This window comes from Rhinoderma darwinii, chromosome 1, assembly GCF_050947455.1.
Source record: "Rhinoderma darwinii isolate aRhiDar2 chromosome 1, aRhiDar2.hap1, whole genome shotgun sequence".
Taxonomy (NCBI): domain Eukaryota; kingdom Metazoa; phylum Chordata; class Amphibia; order Anura; family Rhinodermatidae; genus Rhinoderma; species Rhinoderma darwinii.
The window spans coordinates 456,823,557-456,843,595 of NC_134687.1; the positions used below are offsets into that span (position 1 = coordinate 456,823,557).

Sequence of the window (20,039 nt, forward strand, 5' to 3'; positions counted from 1 at the left end):
TATATAGGTGATAAATTGTAATGGCCCTTTAAGAGTCAATTAGCTTACAAATATGATAGATGTGAAGTGTATTTATGAAAGTGTTCTATGCCTATTTATTTATGTTCAGAAGAAGCTGTTTCATTATGTAGTTTGTAGCTTACATCTTTTACAAATGCAGGGGTGATAATAATATGGATTTACAGATCTGGTTGCTATGCCTGACTGACAGCGGTGAGTCTCACTGATCTCTAGAGCTACCACACTACTATCAGTACTGGTCCTCCAGGTACATTCTTACATGGGAGACATTTTTGGAACAAAATTCCAAGTATTCCGTTTTTTTGTGCTGTTTAATGCAATGCCCATGTTAACTGATCCCTAATGTGGAGAGTGCTGCGCAACAGGACACAAAGTCATTGACAGAACATGACCACTTATCTACAAAAGGCATATAGAGGAGGATCATATAATTCACATTGATAAACTTGTTTAAGGCAGAAAAGGTAAATGACAAGTTACGGTGTACCAGCCCTTTATAATCCATAAATTGCATAGACTAAGCTTTAAACAAATCCCTGAAAGAAAAATAGCTATAAAAAAAACTTTTTTTGTAACTAGAGAACAGCTACATCTGTAATTTGTATAATTGTCAAATTTCTTTCTATTTCCTGTTCTTGTTTTTGGATCAATTGATATTTCACGTCTCATAATATCAAAGGAATAATCTGTCAGCGCTGATGAGCTCAAGACCAGTGGTGTGTATCAGAGGATGGATATGTCAGGCTCTTGGTTTAGGTAAAATATGGTTTATTTCTATTACAGTCTCTACTTTTTTCAAATATTACATAAAAAGACTTAATAAACGTATACATTTTTAAAGTTACAAAAATGTATGCATTTATAACATAAAATAGGATAGAACGTAAGCATACAAAACGTATGCACAAACTACACTATTAGGGCATCCGTCCTGACCATAGAAATCAATGTAAATGCTGTGGTACATGTTTTGACATGGGTTTTTCATGTCAAAACTTGCACATCAGATGTACAGTAAAAACAGATGTGTACTTAGCCTAACTCCAACTTTTACCCAGGTTATTTTTAAAGGGATTTTCAAACTAAGACTACACCGTGTTCCAAATTATTATGCACATTGTATTTCAGTGTCATAAACATTTAATTACTAGTTTTTCAATTAAACTCATGGATGGTATTGGGTCTAAGGGTATGTTCACACGTAGTCAACAAAAACGTCTGAAAATACAGAGCTGTTTTCAAGGGAAAATAGACCCTGCTTTTCAGACGTTTTTTTACCAACTCGCATTTTTCGCTGCGTTTTCACGCCGTTTCGCGGCGTTTTTTACGTCCGTTTTTGGAGCTGTTTTCATTGGAGTCTATGAGAAAACAGCTCCAAAAACGTCCAAAGAAGTGTCCTGCACTTCTTTTTACGAGGCGTAATTTTACGCGTCGTAATTGCCGTACGACGCGTAAAATTACGCGTCGTGTGGACAATACAGCGTTCTACCCATAGAAAGTAATGGGCAGATGTTTGACGACGTATTTGAGACGTATTTCCAGACGTAAAACGAGGCAAAATACGCCTCGTATACGTCTGAAATTTGGCCGTGTGAACATACCCTTAGGGCTCTTTGGATCATTGTAATCAATCTCAGACACCTGTGATAATTAGTTTGCCAGGTGTGCCCAATCAAAGGAAAACTACTTAAGAAGGAAATTCCACATTATTAAGCAGGCCACAGGTTTCAAGCAATATGGGAGAGAAAAAGGATCTCTCTGCTGCCAAAAAGCGTGAAATTGTGCAATACCTTGGACAAGGTATGAAAACATTGGATATTTCAAGAAAACTTAAGCGTGATCATCGTACTGTGAAAAGATTTGTGGCTGATTCAGAGCACAGACGGGTTCGTTCAGATAAAGGCATAATGAAGAAGGTTTCTGCCAGATAAATTAATAGGATTAGGAGAGCAGCTGCTAAAATGCCATTGCAAAGCAGCAAACAGGTATTTGAAGCCGCTGGTGCCTCTGGAGTCCCGTGAACCTCAAGGTGTAGGATCCTCCAGAGGTTTGCAAGTGTGCATAAAGCTATTATTCGGCCACCCCTAAACAATGCTCACAAGCAGAAACGGTTGCAGTGGGCTCAGAAATACATGAAGACTAATTTTCAAACCGTGTTTACTGATGAGTGCCGTGCAACCCTGGATGGTCCAGATGGATGGAGAAGTGGATGGTTGGTGAATGGCCACGATGTCCCAACAAGGCTGCGACGTCAGCAAGGAGGTGGCGGAGTCATGTTTTGGGCTGGAATCATGGGGAGAGAGCTGGTAGGCCCCTTTAGGGTCCCTGACGGTGTGAAAATGACCTCTGAAAAGTACGTAGAGTTTATGTCTGACCACTTTCTTCCGTGGTACAAAAAGAAGAACCGTGCCTTCCGTAGCAAAATTATCTTCATGCATGACAACGCACCATCTCATGCTGCAAAGAATACCTCTGTGTCATTGGCTGCTATGGGCATAAAAAGGAGAGAAACTCATGGTGTGGCCCCCATGTTCCCCTGACCTCAACCCTATTGAGAACCTTTGGAGCATCCTCAAGCAAAATATCTATGAGGGTGGGAGGCAGTTCACATCAAAACAGAAGCTCTGGGGGGCTATTCTGACATTCTGCAAAGATATTCAAGCAGAAACTGTCCAAATACTCACAAATTCAATGGATGCAAGAATTGTGAAGGTGATATCAAAGAAGGGGTCCTATGTTAACATGTAACTTGGCCTGCTAAGTTTTTTTTGATTGAAAGAGCTTTTGATTTCTGTAAATATGACCTCCTGATGCTGCAAATGCAACAAATTACCATTTTAGTTCTCTTTACAACCTTTAAAATGTTTTGATCTCTGTTGTGCATAATAATTTGAAACAGTGCATTTTGAGTTTTTTACTTCTAATGCGGTGTATTCATCACCTATCCACAGAATAGGTGATAAATGTTACATCCCTGGGGGCACTTTCTCTCGGCTGTTTCCACAACTCCCATAGAGATGTATGGAGCAACAGTGCCACTCCATACCAACTCCTTCTCACTGGACTGCGGACTCCTTTACTAGTGAACAATGGGGTTCCCAATTTCGGGGCCCCTTCGATCTGACATTTATCAACTATTATTTATAACATTTATCACCTACCTTAACTTAAAGCTAATGTATCACCTATATTTTTTGCTAATAAAGACCAGATAGTGAAACATAATATTTTTTTTCTAATCTGTTTTATTTTTTTTATTACAGTTTTTAGATTTTTTTATTCTGTTCCTTGTACATGATTAGTGGGCAGCTATCTTGCCTGAGCTGCTGTTAACAGCATTTCACTATTCTTCAAGAGACCCATGTGAATAGTAAGGAACTATTAAAACTTGAGAGGAATTGGGTTGGCATATCTATAGGCTCACTTAAAAATGGTCGAAAATCCGGGGTTGCAGAGTTAAAGGGAACCTTTTACTACCCCAGACATGTGCAGGTGAGTGCACCAACTTATAGGCACTGCTGCACAGACCTAGGGGCACTTTGAATTAGCTGTGTAGTCTAAGCCGTTCTGGAGATATTGGTGCCGTTATAATTGGCGCCTCATATGTAAATTAGCCCCTGCGGACAGTGTCAGAGCGGCTTCTACTGTGTGATATCTCTCTGCTGTGTGTGTGCGCACGTGATCTCCTCCTCATCACTTTCTAACAGTAGCAGGAGAGAGAAGACTGTGTGACCAGACAGACAGGAGAAGCCGCTCTGACACTGTCCGCAGCTGATTGGACAGTGTCAGAGCTCTCGCTATCTGACAGTACAGGGGCTAATTTACATTTTGGGGCGCCAATTGCAACGGCACCGATATCTCCAGAACGGCTTAGACTACACAGCTAATTCAAAGTGCTCCAAGGTCTGTGCAGCAGCGCCTATAAGATGGTGCATTCAGCTACACAGGTCTGGGAGGTCTGGGATAGCGAAAGGCTCTCTTTAATTCCTTAAATGACTTTCAGGGTCAGGTGATCGAAAGCGACTGTGATAAAATGGGGAGATGGGTTAGGGTACTCATTAAGAGTGTAGGTATGGCATTAAAGATTTACCGTATCTATGCACCAAATGAAGATCAAAAATACTTTTTTTTAAGGAATTCGCAGATATTATTCACCAAGTTAAGGCACTGTAGAAAATAATGGGTGAACATTTTAATAATGTTATGGAGGTTAATGAGGATAGATGTCCTAATGAGGGACGAGACACGAGAGATTCACTTGCAGGAGATGATCATTTGCACCACATTTAATAATATATGGAGATAACAAAATCCCGTGGACTAGGAATTTTCATTCTTCCCTCACCCGCATTACGTAATATCTTGATATTTGTATCCACTAGCTGTGTAAATAAGATTATATCTTCACATATTTATGATATAGCTCTGTCTGACGCTGTGCCATTGGGTATACAGATAGAACTTACTAAGCATTTTAAGCCTGGTTTAATTGGCGCTTTCCTTCATCTATGCTGTCAGATCTCAATTTTGTTAAGAAATGGTTTGACTAGTTTGATCGACAAAATAGACAACAGTCCAACTCTATATTGGGAGACACTTAAGGTGATCTTGAGGGGCAATATTTTTGCTTATATGAAAAGATAAGAAAAATAATTTTTATAATTATTGGAAATGGAGTGATGATTATGGTAAATGGTACAGTGAATATAAGGGTATGTTCACACGCAGTGTTTTCAGACGTAATGGGCCTACAAACATCTGCCCATTGCTTGCATTGGGTTTTACGGTGTTCTGTTCCCACGAGGTGTAATTTTATGCGTCGCTGTCAAAATACGGCACGTAAAAAGATGCCCGCGAAAAAGAGGTGCATGTCACTTCTTGGGACGTTTTTGGAGCCGTTTTTCATTGACTGCATTGAAAAACAGCTCCAATTACGTCCGTAAAATACACTGCGAAAAACGCGAGTTTTTAAAAAAACTTCTGAAAATCAGGAGCTCCGTATTTTCAGACGTTTTTGGTCACTGCGTGTGAACATACCCCAAAGATAAATCTACTATAATCAATAGAGATAAGCTGTTTGAAGCAAAGAAGCTAGATGAACAATGGTTTGAGAAATTAGACATATTCTACCGCTCTAGAAGCGAATATAAATATTATAAGTATGGGAATAGGGCAGGGAAACGGCTTAACTAAAGAGGAAGGGACTGGGCTGATTATTTCGCCAAGAGGGCAACATTCAAACAGACTCTCAGAGGGTTAATGATGTATTTTTTTACTTTTATAAATCCCTCTATAGTAAACCAGAGGAGAGCTTAGAGCAGACCAATGAATTTCTCTCCGGACTCAGCATGGACCAGGTGACAGAAGAACAGCTTAGAACCCTGAATGCAAGGGTCACCAGATAAGAGGTAGAAAACGTGATTAGAAATATTCCAAAAAGTAAAGCACTGAGGCATGATGGTTATAGTAGTGAATTTTATAAGATCTTGCTTCCTGACTTGGTAGACTTCATTGTCTCCCTATGATTTTATTGGGACATTATTTGAGGTCAGGAGAATGGGCTTTGCAGGTGATATTAACCCCTTCCCGACATTTGACGTATCCATACGTCATAGTCGGGTAGGGGAAGTATGGAACGGGCTCACAAAGTGAACCCACTCCATACGATGCGGGTGTTGGCTGCATGTTACAGTCGTCACTTCCGAGTAACGAGCGGGATCGTTAACCCGGGTCAATAGCAACCGCAGCATTTAAATCGTTAGAAAGAGGGGGCGACCCCCTCTAACAGCACACCGGGGTGCAATCGCGGGGTGGTGATGGTTGCTATGGCTGCCTGGGGGCCTAATGAAGGCCCCCAGGTCCGCCATCTTTGTGCTCCTATTAAGCGCTGCCTTCTGCAGGGCTTAATAGAAGCCTCTCAGGATCACGATATACTGCAATACATTAGTATTGCAGAATATCGTGCAAGGGATCCGACGATCGCTGGTTCAAGTTAATAAAAAAAGTAAAAATTAGTAAAATAAAGTTGTTTTTTTATGTAAAAAAAAATAAAAATATTAAAAGTTCAAAAAAAAAACCTTTACCATTTTCCCCCTAGAACATAGTAAAAACATAAACATAATTGGTATCGCCGCATCCGTAAAAGTTGGAACTATTACAAAATATCATTATTTAACCCGCACGGTGAACGCCGTAAAAAAATAAATAAAATGTAAATGCCAGAATCTCTATTTTTTGGTCACCTCATCCCCCACAAAAAATGAAATAAAAAGTGATCAAAATGTTGCATGTACCCCAAAATTGTATCATTAAAAACTACAGCTTATCCCGCAAAAAATAAACCCTCATACCACTTAGTCGACGGAAAAATAAAAAAGTTATGGCTCTCAGAATTTGGCGACACAAAATAAACTTTATTTTTTACACTTAGGTTTATTTGTAAAAGTAGTAAAATATAGAAAAAACTATGTATATTTGGTATCTACGTAATCGTATTGACCCGCAGAATAAAGTTAACATGTTGATTTAATTGCACAGTGAATTCCGTAAAAATGAAGCGCAGAAAACAATGGAGGAATTACTGTTTTTTTTCATTTTCTACCCCACAAATAATTTTTTCCAGTTTCCTAGTACATTATATGGCACAATAAATGGTGTTACGAAAAACTACAACTCGTCCCGCAAAAATCAAGCCCTCATAGGACTATATTGACGGAAAAATAAAAAAGTTATGGCTTTTGGAAGGTGGGGAGGAAAAAATGAAAATCTGAAAAATGGCTGTGGCAGGAAGGGGTTAAATGAAAAGACCCATTGTCACCTGGGTCATATTGACCAATATCTCTGATAATATGTAACATTTTTGTCAAAGGTGTTGGCTGACAAGTTGGCTAAAATAATGCCTAATATAAAAGATTCATTAAAGAATGACAAGGGGTCAAAAATATAGGAAAAGCACTGATTGTCCTAGATTGGGCAAGAATTGACCCAGACAGAGCTAAAGGGAAAGTTATTGCAACTATAGACACAGAAAAAGGGTTTGATCATGTCAACTGGTCCTGGATGCTTAGATAGGTTGGGTCTGAGAGGGATTATTATTGACATAATTAATTAGATGAAATAAATCAAATATCAAGGTTTTATTTGCAGATGATGATATTTTATGTCTACCGATTCTAATAGGTCGCTAAAAAGGGCCATATAGATTATTAAGAATTTCTCTCTCTCTCTCTCTCTCTATGGTGGATCCTGTCTTATCTATATAGTGGTGTTACCAGTCATTGTAATCCTGCCTGTGATGATAATGAGATTACTGCTGAGAAGTGATCTCTACAGAACAGGAAGTCTACTGTGCGGCTCAGTGGCCAGAGTGAAAACTGCAAGATTTCAGGATCATTTTTAATATAGATAATGACATAGAACGTTAAAAAAAAACAAAAAACACCAAAAGTTCTTAAAAAATATGGTTTTATTTAAAAACTTGATCTAAACAACAGGTAATTTTCTGATGCCAAATTCCGTTTACGAACAAGGCAAGACGCAGACAGAAGGGACTGCAATTTGTATGCTGTATTTGCAAAAATGATCATTATGTTTCTGTGTGCTGGGAGACACTGTGTTTGTAATTCAGCTCCAAGGTTTGCAGGGGTCTCCTAAAACTACATTACAAACCCTGAAGGTCAATTGATGAAATCCAATGGACACGATGTCTAGAAAACTCATTAAAACAGTGTCAGATATGATAAAAATATGCGGTTCATCAGTTTTCTGCTGCCTTTGGGCTAGAAAGGTGCATGAAATAAACATAACAGGTGGCCTCACATCTTAATTTCACCGGTCTTGCTTGAATTAAGCGCCTGCTAACTACTGATAACCAAGCTTACAAGTATTCGCCAGTAAAGAAATCAGTAGTGGTCCAAAGTATAAAATGGATGTGTCCATACAAGCTCATCACCAGCCTGATCATCCCAGAAATACCCAGAACAGTCAGTTTGGACAGCTGCCATATCACATTGCCAAGACCAGAGACATCTGCACAGTGACATCTATTCTGAGCTCACGGCGTGAACAATGAACTTATCAATCTGATAACCTGATATCATTACTGGGACTGTTAAAGTGCTCCGCACAATGGCCTCTTAATGCTTTGCTGTTGATTAAAATCTAATCAAGGGGCACAGGTTGTCAATCTTCCAAACAATGCTACAGTGCAATTTCTATTCATTGTTATTTGCTGGCTTGCTACGTTACTGCAAAATTAAACGAGAATATTAATTACTGATGTACGAGAATATTTCATTATACACACACAAAGCTTGTCACAAGCTTACCTTAAATAACATCCATTTAAAAAGCAGAAGATGAAAAACATAAAATGACATAAAAATGTTTGGATATGATAGGAGAATATTGCATTTTTTAGATGGCAAAATTAATGCAAATTACGCCAATTTGATCGAATTGGCGCACATATCATGGTGTTTAAGAAAGGCACATTTTACAGCTTCTCTCATCCACACCCCTTTTTCTAGACACTTTTTAAAATTATTGTGCTAGGTGTAAAAAGGTGTCTAAAGCACATCATTTGGGAAATGCCATGTGTCCTTTTTATAGAATAAATTTGCTACTTTAAAATTATGACAAATAATTACGGTAGATAAATCGTATTGACCACTACTAATTGGTTAGATTCCTTCCTGTTCTCAGACCTCCTATTACATCTTTATTAGTTCCATATCAATTTATTCTGTCACCATTTTTATGTTATAGTCAATATTAACTTATAACATATACTCTTGGGAGTATTCAATTATTAGATTAAATTTTATTTTTACTGTTGCGCCACTTTTCAGGAAATTTGTAATTAGGTGAAAATAAATATTACTTATTTCTGAACAAGTCTGGGGAAGATCTTATAGACATAGAGCAGCATATTAAGCTGACCGATCCGCTTTAATGTACCGATTAAATGGTCACTAACCTTTCAACAAACTTTGCATTAACAGTCCAAGCAAATATAAGAAACTTTGTACTATATGTTATTAGACAAAAATGCCTCAGTCTTCATTTATCAGGCTCATCCCCCACTCCCCTCACTACTAACTTTTCACTCACTCTGAATTTACTGATTTTTCCGTCTCCTCAAGGGAAGCTGACCATCAGCTCACTGAGTAATCAGGTTACAGCTGCCCAAAAAAGTCTATAGAGAGGAGAGGGGGAGAAGGGAGCAGGAGCAGAGTTAGGGTATGTTCACACGGCCTATTTACGGACGTAATTCGGGCGTTTTTGCCCCGAATTACGCCCGAAAATAGCGCCTCAATTGCGCTGACAAACATCTGCCCATTGAAAGCAATGGGCAGACGTTTGTCTGTTCACACGAGGCGTAAATTTACGCGCCGCTGTCAAATAACGGCGCGTAAATAGACGCCCGCGTCAAAGAAGTGACCTGTCACTTCTTTGGCCGTAATTAGAGCCGTTATTCATTGACTCCAATGAATAGCAGCGCTAATTACGGCCGTAATTGACGCGGCGTTCAAGCGCCTGCACATGCCGGTACGGCTGAAATTACGGGGATGTTTTCAGGCTGAAACATCCCCGTAATTTCAGCCGTTACGGACCCCCGCCGTGTGAACATACCCTTAGAGAGATTCAGAGAGACACACACATGCGTGCAGCAGCTTCTGGTAAGGGTTATATGTCACCCCAGTGCTAGAGTCACAGCTACACTGCTCATTACTGCTGTGTAATGTCCTTCATGTTGCTGCCCATTCTATATATCTGATAGATAGAAATAGGAGAGCAGATCTTCTCTGTGTGCACTGTATGGCAGACAACATAGCAGTTAGGCTACACCCACTAGCTCAGAGAAAACAGAGAATTAGAGATAGAGCCTGCAGAGAATACTGCTAGAAAATGCAATATACAAGTCATAAAATGGCCAGAAATAGTGTTTGTTCTCATGTACACACATATGACAGCTTATTCTGAAAACTTACCTTAAATGTTAGGTATGCTTTAAGTAAAAATTACTAGTAAAGTACATGTTAAGAGTTAAGAATATTGTATAATAGTTAATATATGCACAGATGTTACAGGGCTTATTTTGCCATTTTACTATTTCTATTATGAATTGTGATTTTCATGTTGTCATATGGAAATATATGAATTGTACAGCAAGCTTGCCCGCAGGAAGGTAATACGGAAAGTGATTTCACGAACTTCCATAATCTCTCTGTAGACGGGCTTGCTGGATAACTAGTGGCCACTATTTGGTTAATGGCTATGGAGTGGGCAGAGGTGCAGAAAGATACTTGAATGTTGCCAAATGCCCTCTTGGACCTCTCCATGCAGTTTTACTGTGGTCTCAACATATTACTACAGAATATTTTTGATACTGGGGAATGTATTTTGCTTTTACAAACATGACGGGTCCATTTTCCAATGGATTCTGTCAGATCTCATTGACTTATAATGGATTAGTCAAGTTTTCATTTTTTGTTACAAAGTATAGTATATAATGCTACAGTATTTTAGCATTTAAAAAGCAATGGGGACTTGACAGAAAAGAAATAATGCCAATGTAAACAGATACTTACTAATCTGCTTGGATACAAGGGTATGCGAGTACTGCATATTTGACATTTCAGGGATATTTTACTTGCTGGTCAGGTCACTTTTTCGCCCGATGGCAGTGTAAAAACCTAAGGATCTATGCTATGAGGTAACATCTGCCACTCTATTTTAAATTAATAGTCTTAACAAAAGAATATAAAAAATGGGTACACTTAATGAGAGCCCCCTCCAGATAAGCAGGAATCATTCTTTTAGATAGACTTCCTTTATGCAGCATGCCGTGCGAGACATCAGTCTTCTTTTACACTTGCAGGAAGTTATGGTAGAATCCCATATTTCAATAGACAGCAAAGTCAAGACCACAGCAGGCCTTTACTCTAGAAAGAGGCCAAGGCATCTCATTGTGTGTTAACTTTGGCAAAACTTTCTTATATTATTATAAATTTGGTTTTTGTGGCTTTATATAGACTGGCAGATGGTTTCTATGTATACAATTATAATATAATATTGATAGACAATAAAGTGATATCACTATGGACAACATGCTACTGTTGAGGGCAGCGATCGGCATCCGCACCACTTCAAAAGCCATCTTTATGCCATAACGACAGGAAACGGTGGAGGAATCGTTTGACCAACGGTGTTGAACGTAAAAAGGGTATGTATTTTAGAATTTTGTTCTAATTTTATTTTTTAACGTGTTTTCTGGAGTCTAAATTCATTTATGTAATAAAGATGGAATTATAGGTGATACTTTAAATAGTAATTGTCATTGTATGAAACTTTTGACATATCATAGTCAAATGTCAGAAGTTTCGATCAGTGGGGGTCCGGGTGCTGAAAACCCTCACCGATCGCTGAATCGAAGGAGCAGAAGCGCTAAGTCAAACGCAGTGCCCCTGTAATGTCCGTGGCTGCGGGCTGTCAGGAGGGGACCGGAGCTGACAGCCCGCAGACACGGACATTACAGCCCCTTCAGCTATGATGGGATAACGGACTCTTTTCAGCTCTTCTCGGAAAGACGTAGTTAGCTCATAGACTTCTATAAGCCAGTCTTAGGAGCTTACTGCATACTGTTTTATTATTGCGTTCAATATATAAGTCATATACAGTAAAATCCTAAAAGCCCTATTACACCGGTCGATTTTGGCCGATGCAGCAAGCGCCGATCAACGAGATATTGTTCGCTCCTGTCACACGGAACTATGGAAGGGGACGATCGATCCTTACTCCGATCGTTCGTCCCCATACATTATTATCATGTCGGCAGTTTACACAGGGAGATGTGCTGCAGACAACGATAATATTTTACTTTTTTAAAATGATACAATCAGCAGATGAACGAGCGTTTGCTCGTCCATCTGCTGATCGCTGCCCTGTTTACATAATCGCCCAGTGTAAAACCCCCTTAAAGAGGCTCTGTCACCAGATTTTGCAACCCCTATCTGCTATTGCAGCAGATAGGCGCTGCAATGTAGATTACAGTAACGTTTTTATTTTTAAAAAACAAGCATTTTTGGCCAAGTTATGACCATTTTTGTATTTATGTAAATGAGGCTTGCAAAAGTCCAACTGGGCGTGTTTACAGTAAAAGTACAACTGGGCGTGTATTATGTGTGTTACATCGGGGCGTTTTTACTACTTTTACTAGCTGGGCGTTCTGACAAGAAGTATCATCCACTTCTCTTGAGAACGCCCAGCTTCTGGCAGTGCAGACACAGCGTGTTCTCAAGAGATCACACTGTGTCGTCACTCACTTCCTGCCCCAGGTCCTGCATCGTGTCGGCCACATCGGCACCAGAGGCTACAGTTGATTCTGCAGCAGCATCAGCGTTTGCGGGTAAGTAGCTACATCGACTTACCTGCAAACGCCGATGCTGCTGCAGAATCAACTGTAGCCTCTGGTGCCGATGTGTCCTCGCTCGTCCGGCACGATGCAGGACCTCGAGAACACGCTGTGTCTGCACTGCCAGAAGCTGGGCATTCTGAAGAGAAGTGAATGATACTTCTCGTCAGAACGCCCAGCTAGTAAAAGAAGTAAACACGCCCCGATGTACGCACATAATACACGCCCAGTTGGACTTTTACTTTAAACACGCCCAGTTGGACTTTAGCAAGCCTCATTTGCATAAATACAAAAATGGTCATAACTTGGCCAAAAATGCTCGTTTTTTATGCAGCGGGCAATGTATTCCTCAGCATGGCACATGTCTATTGAGGAATACAGCAAAGTTTCAGAGTTAGACCAAGTTTTACATGACATAGCTCACTATTTAGTAAATAGTTTACACAGTGTGTGATTTGACAACGTGCAGGAAAAAGTCTGAGTGCCATTCAATTCGTTGATATTTTCCCAGAAGATTAGCATAATTTCATAGGTAAATATGCCCCATTATCTTAATGATCTTTTGTTGCATTGCAGAATTCATGGTACCTTCAGTAAGGGCAAGTTGAGACAGAGGAGCATCACCCCACCATCTCCATTACCCTCATCATGTGTGACTGTTGTTATGATGTTCCCACTATAGAATGCTGTATTTGCTTTACAGTAGACATTATGGGACCTGCCATAGATCTGTTCAAAAGATTTCCAGTGTTGGCTCATTCATCTATAAAACATTATCTTAAGCTTTCTTGTTATTAGATGAGCATTTATGTCTCTTCCATGAATGTCATTTTTGCCCAGACACTTTCTTATTATGGGTTCATGAACACTGACCTAAGCTAAGGCTGATATATTTTCTCCATCTCTTCCTTATTTCCTCTGACCTTGGTATAATGTTCTTGTAAAATGTTGCAGTGATAACTTCTCTCTTTAATGGAAAGGTTCAATATATAGTTTCGATACAATATGGCTTTCTGCAGTCAAGCCTGGCTGTATCGTATCGGCTTAATCTAATTGTCAATTAAATTAGCTCAATGAGGTTGGGTTCACACATTGTGGTACTATGCCACGCTAAAACTTTTTGAACAAGTTTCACAAGTGCATTGCCTTAGGCTGTGTTCACACATTGCAGTCATTTTGTGTTTCTTGCAAAGTCAGGCAGAAACACTGGTTTTGCAAAACTGCAGCTTTTTTTCTCATTGTTATAAAATACATGTACAAAATGCCAAGAGATTCATGCATTTTTAATGGTGTTTTTTTACATGCGTTTTTGGTGGCGTTTTTTCTTTAGTGTCATTTACAGGCTATTTTCCTGCCACTTTTGAAGTCCTATAGAGAAGCCTATGGAAATCAAATGCTGCTGCCTCCAAAAGTGCCACAAACCAAATTGCTGTGTATGTAGGCTCTCATACTTTACCATAGACATCAACCTAACATCTGGCCACAGCGTTTTTTGGCCAAAATAATTAATAAAAAGCTGGGAAAAGCTCCACAGAAAATGCAAATAAACGCTGTGTGTGTGAATCTAGCCTTAAACCTCCTGCCGACACACATTTTTCCAGCATTTGAAAACGTATTTAAAAGAATGCTTTGAGTTGTTATGGTGTTATTTTACATGCATTTTTGTTGACATTTTTTATTAAGTATCATTTTGTACATACACTTTCCCTAAAACATGCTGGGTTTGAAATACCACTGACCCCAAAAACCAGAATGCTGTTTATATAGGCTTTCTCCTATTTAGTCATAGGCATTAAAGTAACAACTGTTTTTGCCCCCCAAAAAAATTTCTCCCATAGTTGTATGGAGTGGTAGCATGGTTGTCATCTGCTCAGTGAGCCCCAGTGATCTAACATTTATAATCTAGTTTGTGTATGGGTGATAAATGTTGTTAGTGGGAAACTTCTAAAAATATAAAAAAAATTCTAAGGCTACATTCACACGACAGTGAAAAAAAATGGCCATTAATAATGGATCAACTGTGAGTTTTTCGTGGCCATTTTGCATCAGTTTGTCTCTAAATTATCATCCATTTCGAGTCCGTCCGTCTGTTTTTAATGGCAGTTTGATATCCATTTTGCATCCGTTTTTCATGGCCCTTAAAAAAAACCTGATGAATTTCATTGGTCAGGCTTTTTTTTGTCCCAACCCCCTGAAAACAACCAAAGGAAGGTCACATGTTCATCTAGACACTATTTACAGCCCCCTGTAGATGATGCCATACAGTCCCCCCTGTATATGATGCCACACAGCCTCCCTATAGATGATGCCACACAGCCTCCCTGTAGATGATGCCACACAGCCTTCCTGTAGATGATGCAACACAGCCTCCCTGTAGATGATGCCACACAGACCCCCTGTAGATGATGCCACACAGCCTCCCTGTAGATGATGCCACACAGCCTCCCTGTAGATGATGCCATACAGCCCCGATGTAGATGATGCGACACAGCCTCCCTTCTATATGATAAGACACAGCCCCCTGTATATGATGCCACACAGCCTCCCAGTAGATTAATAAAACGGCCGTGTGAATACACCCATAGAACATCATTGTTCTGAAAACGGCTGTTTTTAACTGTTCTCTGAATGTAGCCTAAGAGTAGGAACACACAAGGAAGATGCGCTGCGTGAAACTACACACCATATCCGCCATGGTGGTGCCGTTTTTTGGGCGGCATGTCAGCTGGAGAAGGCAGAGCTACAAGAAAAAAAAAACATTCATATTTACCCTGGCCGTAGTCATGGCGACGCGTCCCTCTCTTCTGAGCGTAGCTCGGCCTCTGTAGTCCATGTGACCGCTCCAGCCCTTAATTGGCTGCAGTAATCACATGGGATGAAACGTCATTGCAGGAGGTTGGTCTGCATTCCGAATAATTTCAAATAAAAAATAGCTTTTTTTTTCTCACTTGCATTTTTTGCGGCGTAATCGCAGCCTTTCCGCCGCAAAAGTTGCAACACATAGCTCTTTTTTTGAGGGTTTTACCTCCCCATTGAATTTAATGGGGAAAACCCACAACAATTCCACAGCAGTTTATGAACCTTTTTTTCGGCTAATTTTTTCCGCTGTGTGTAGATGAGATTTGTTCAAATCTCATTCACTCTGCTGCTACTGTATTACGCTGTGAATGTTCCGCAATGAAATCCAATGCTAAAAGTCTGCAGTGTTTACGCCTAGTGTGTTCCTACCCTAAAACTGTTTCTCTGCCACTACCATTGTCCAAAAGTGTAACGATGTAGCAATGGAGAACAGTGGCAGCAATTACTATCCTTGGCCCATGTGGCATATAAAAAATCTAGTGAGTGATCCCTGTGCAATTTGTGTGTGGTAAATGCTATACCGTAACAGACGCAGCTACTATTTGAACAAGATTATGTATAGATCGTATTTTGTTCATGGGATTATCCTTTCACAGGAGAAAATAATGTCGGGCATACAGCCATTAGATGTCATATTTATACTGCATTGATGAAGACAATGGTACATCTGAAATTCATTTATTTTGCTGACTAACATTTTTCTCTTTCACAAATAACACATAATGGTTTCCACCTATGGGAGGATATAGCGAAACACACAAAGTAATATAGAGTACACCTATTGTAGCTACAGAAAACAAGCACTGTCTGTACTATAATAAGTGGTAGAAATGTTATTGCTATACTTTTTCAATCACCAAATGATACTTCAGAAAACCACAAGACAACTAGGCCGAAGACTCTTCTTTGTTTGTTCAGAATCTGAAATCTAAAGCAGGATGTTCCTTAAAACCACAAAATCGACCCAGGCAATGACTGTAACTGAATTACATGGCAAGAGTGTGCAATGAAGGAAACAAAAGGAAGCTCTGCTAGAGCTCAAGTAAAACACTGTGATTTCCCCTTCAATATTCTCAAAAGATATGGGAAGCTACACTGTCAGGTGACTGGAGATTCAATAGCTGCCTAAGGCTGTGTTCACATCAGCGTTGTCCTTCCGTCGGGGGAACCCCTCAACGGAAAGGCAAACTGAAACCTTAGCTTCTGTTTGCATCACCATTGATCTCAACGGTGACGGAAACTTTGCTAATAGTCTCCGTTTGTCAAGCGTTGTGACAGGGTTCCATTGTTTTGACGGAATCAATAGCGCTGTTGACTGGAAGCTAAGGTTTCCGTTTACCTTTCCATTGAGGGGTTCCCCCGACGGAAACTTCCAACGGAACCCCTCAACGGAGGGACAACGCTGTCACGAAGGGTCTGTGGACCCACTGGGCCGTACCGCCTTGGCGGTAAGGCAGCTGGCCAACAGGGCGCAGGTCTGAGTCTATAGGATATAGGGTACCTGTGGCAGCACAGACAGTAGCTTGGAAGGAACTAGGCAGCAGGTGGACGTCAGGCGTGGAGAAGCAGACAAGCGTGGTATCCAGCACAGCACGACTATAGCAAGCACGGCACTAGATCGGGATACAGGTTACAGGAACAGGAAACACTGGGAGCAGGAAACACTAGAGGACCATTTGCATAGACAGACTAAGGAAACACAACAATGCTCAGGCATAGAACTAGGGGGCTGGACCCCTCTTATAGTCCAGGGTACTCACGGGTCAAAGTTCGTCCATGAGGTCCGGTGCGAGTGCTGCCCCTTTAAGAGCAGGCACGAGCATGCGCACGCACCCTACGGGATCCGGCAGAGGTGAGTGGACGCGAGCGCTGGCGTCTCCTTAGGAGGAGGCTGGGGGGAGCGCTTGCCGACTCGTGGCTGCGGCTGTCAGGGGGAGGTTGGAGCTGACAGCCCGCAGCCACGGACATTACAAACGCTGATGTGAACAGGCCTTAAAAACCATAATTCCAGTACTGGGAATTTCTAGAAGCTCATTCGCCATTAAAAATAAACCCATGGTAAAAGTCAGCTACAGTTATATCAAAAATCAAAACAGACAATACATGCAATGATGCCTTTTTTTTCCACTTAGGGCTCATTACATCATAGCATCCAAAGGGTCTGTTCTGGTTTTTATATTTTTAACCAAATATTGAGAATGGATTCCAGAAGGATAAAGATGGAAAACTTTCCAAATAAAGAGAAAGTTGTGTTGTTTCGATTCTTGCTTTCTCCAACAAAAATAAGAAAATAAAAATTGAAATGCGAAACATACCCATATACTGCGCGTGTGAGTTCAGCCTAATTTACCCCTAGAAGTGTATCATGCAGATATAAAGAAAATTTTAGCATTAATAGTACAGCATTAAAGCCTTACCGAGTGTTAATTGAATTATAAAGTCAGCACACAAAGATTTTCTATTTCACAACAAAAAATTTCCACTCATATATGCCAAAAATACCAAACCATTATTTATAGGGATCTTGTCATGTTGAAAATGTAGTCTGATCTACAGGCAGCATGTTATAGAGCAGGAGGAGCTGATTATATGATCGTATTTTATTCATTTATATCCCTGCACATTCTTGGCTTAGGAGTCCAGTGGGCGGTCCTAATGAATGATTGGCAGCTATATCTGTATGTACACTAGTATGGGGAAAGCTATCAATCACTGAGTAGGACCACCCTCTAGATTGGACAGCATTTTCAAGGTGACAGGTCAGCTTTATATTCTTAAAGTCAGTTACTTGTATGAAATTGATCTTATATAATCATTCCGAGCCAATGGGCATGCTGGGGCCTGTGTCGCTTCCTGCCTTTTCTTAGTGTCATAGGATGTTTTTCAGGAACAGGGTGTAGTTACATATCAACTTAGTTTGAGGGGTAAAAAAAAGACACTTTTCCTTTAAATTAAAACTAAGAACTAGGTGTTTGATCCATTGGAAGACAAAACAAATATCCCAAGCCAACTGTAGCCAACTATAACCCCACATAGCAGATTTTATAATTTCCTTGGATCAATCACACAACATTCATTGGTATGTTAACAATAACGCTCAATTCCATTATCATTTAATAAATATCTAGCACTTTTTTGAATGTTTCATTGTATATTCCATTACTACCTCTAGGGGTAGGGTATTCCAAGGGTTGACTAATCTACTGTAGGTGTAAAGATCCCTTTTCTATACTGATGTGTAAATCACCTTTCATCCTCACATAATGTATCTCCCCTGGTCTTGTGTACAATTCTTTAAATGAATAAATCATGTGCCAGTATAGGAAGCTTTCCTTAGATTTAATGGGGTTGTCCCATGATTTAATATTACATTTCTCTGTACGATCACACAAGATATTTATTGTCTTTAATTGAAATAATTGAAAAAAAAAAATGCTCCTGTGTCAAGGTTTTGCTGTTACATACTTGTTATGGTGCCACCTGGTGTTCTTTTAATTCCTTTAGACTGTCCCCCCTGTTCACATCCCATTTTTTGGGTTACATTAAACGTGAGCTGTGACGCTGATGCTGATCCTATGGGTGATGGATGCCAATGAAACAGTGGCATCCATCTCCCATAGGATATAATGGTATTACTTTAAAGGATACGTCATTAACTCTCATAACCCTTTTTATGACCTATCCATTAAAAATATATCATTAGAGCTTATGGGTGTCAGATGCCAATGTAATGCAGACGTCACCCGTAGGCTATAATGACATCCGTTTAACGGATACGTCATGAAAATCTATTGAAAAGCTCATGATGTATACGTATAACAGTGGTATATATCACCCATAGGCTACCACGTTAAAAAGCGTATCCGTTTAATGTATATGTTTTTTTACTGGATTCTGTGGGATGGAATAGTGTAGTCTACTTAGCTTTTTTTCTGTATACTGGCCAGACAAAGGCCAAAAAGACAAATTTTTGGCCTCCGTCTGACAATGGTACCCTATAGACACATTTAGCATTTGTCCCAATTTACAAGCTAAATGTAGGGCTAAAACGTGATGTTAACAGAGCCTAATGTATTCAGTACTGATGAGAAGAAGCCGCTTCTAGTGCACCAAGTCTTATTGGCTGGCCTGCACAATAGCAGGAATCACTCTGCCGCCTGTGTACAAGAGGAACCAGATGATGGGTCTGAGCTACTGAGCATGTGTGACCTGCAGCGCTGGACACATTAGGTGAATGTTCAAAGAGGGAATAAAAAAAGAACACCAGGGGCGCCATAACAAGTATGTGACAGCAATATCTAGACACAGGAGCATGTTTGAAAAAAAAATATTCCAATTGAACAATTTTTATGTTTTGCGTGCTCTAACAGAGAAATTGAATATTAAGATTTTTTCCTGTGAATAGAAAAATGTGCTTAGTGGGAAAACACCTTTAATTCTGGGACACCCCCTTTAATAGATATTTATATTTGTCTCCTGTGTAGTTCAGAGCTGGACAAATCTCATGACTCAGATAATCAATGTGCCTAGAAATGTAAAAAAAAGTTGAAATTGGTGGCCACTTGGAAACTTCTAAATAATTCCTAATATTTACAGTAACGGCCATTCCTGTGTAGCTGCTCAATACTGAAAGATGAAAGCAGCAAAAGGAGGGAACACTGTACACATGTAAATGAAATCAATGAATAGTTGTTCCTTTTAAAGCATTATTTGAAACCAAATATAATAACTTGGTAATCATTGG

The 20,039-nt window shown here is 39.9% G+C and overlaps 1 protein-coding gene across 11 annotated transcripts in view; it reads right to left on the bottom strand.

Moving 5' to 3' along the window:
• The window catches only part of ARVCF (ARVCF delta catenin family member), a 738,556-nt gene that overhangs the window by 213,075 nt on the left and 505,442 nt on the right, over positions 1–20,039 (bottom strand). The window lies entirely within an intron of this gene.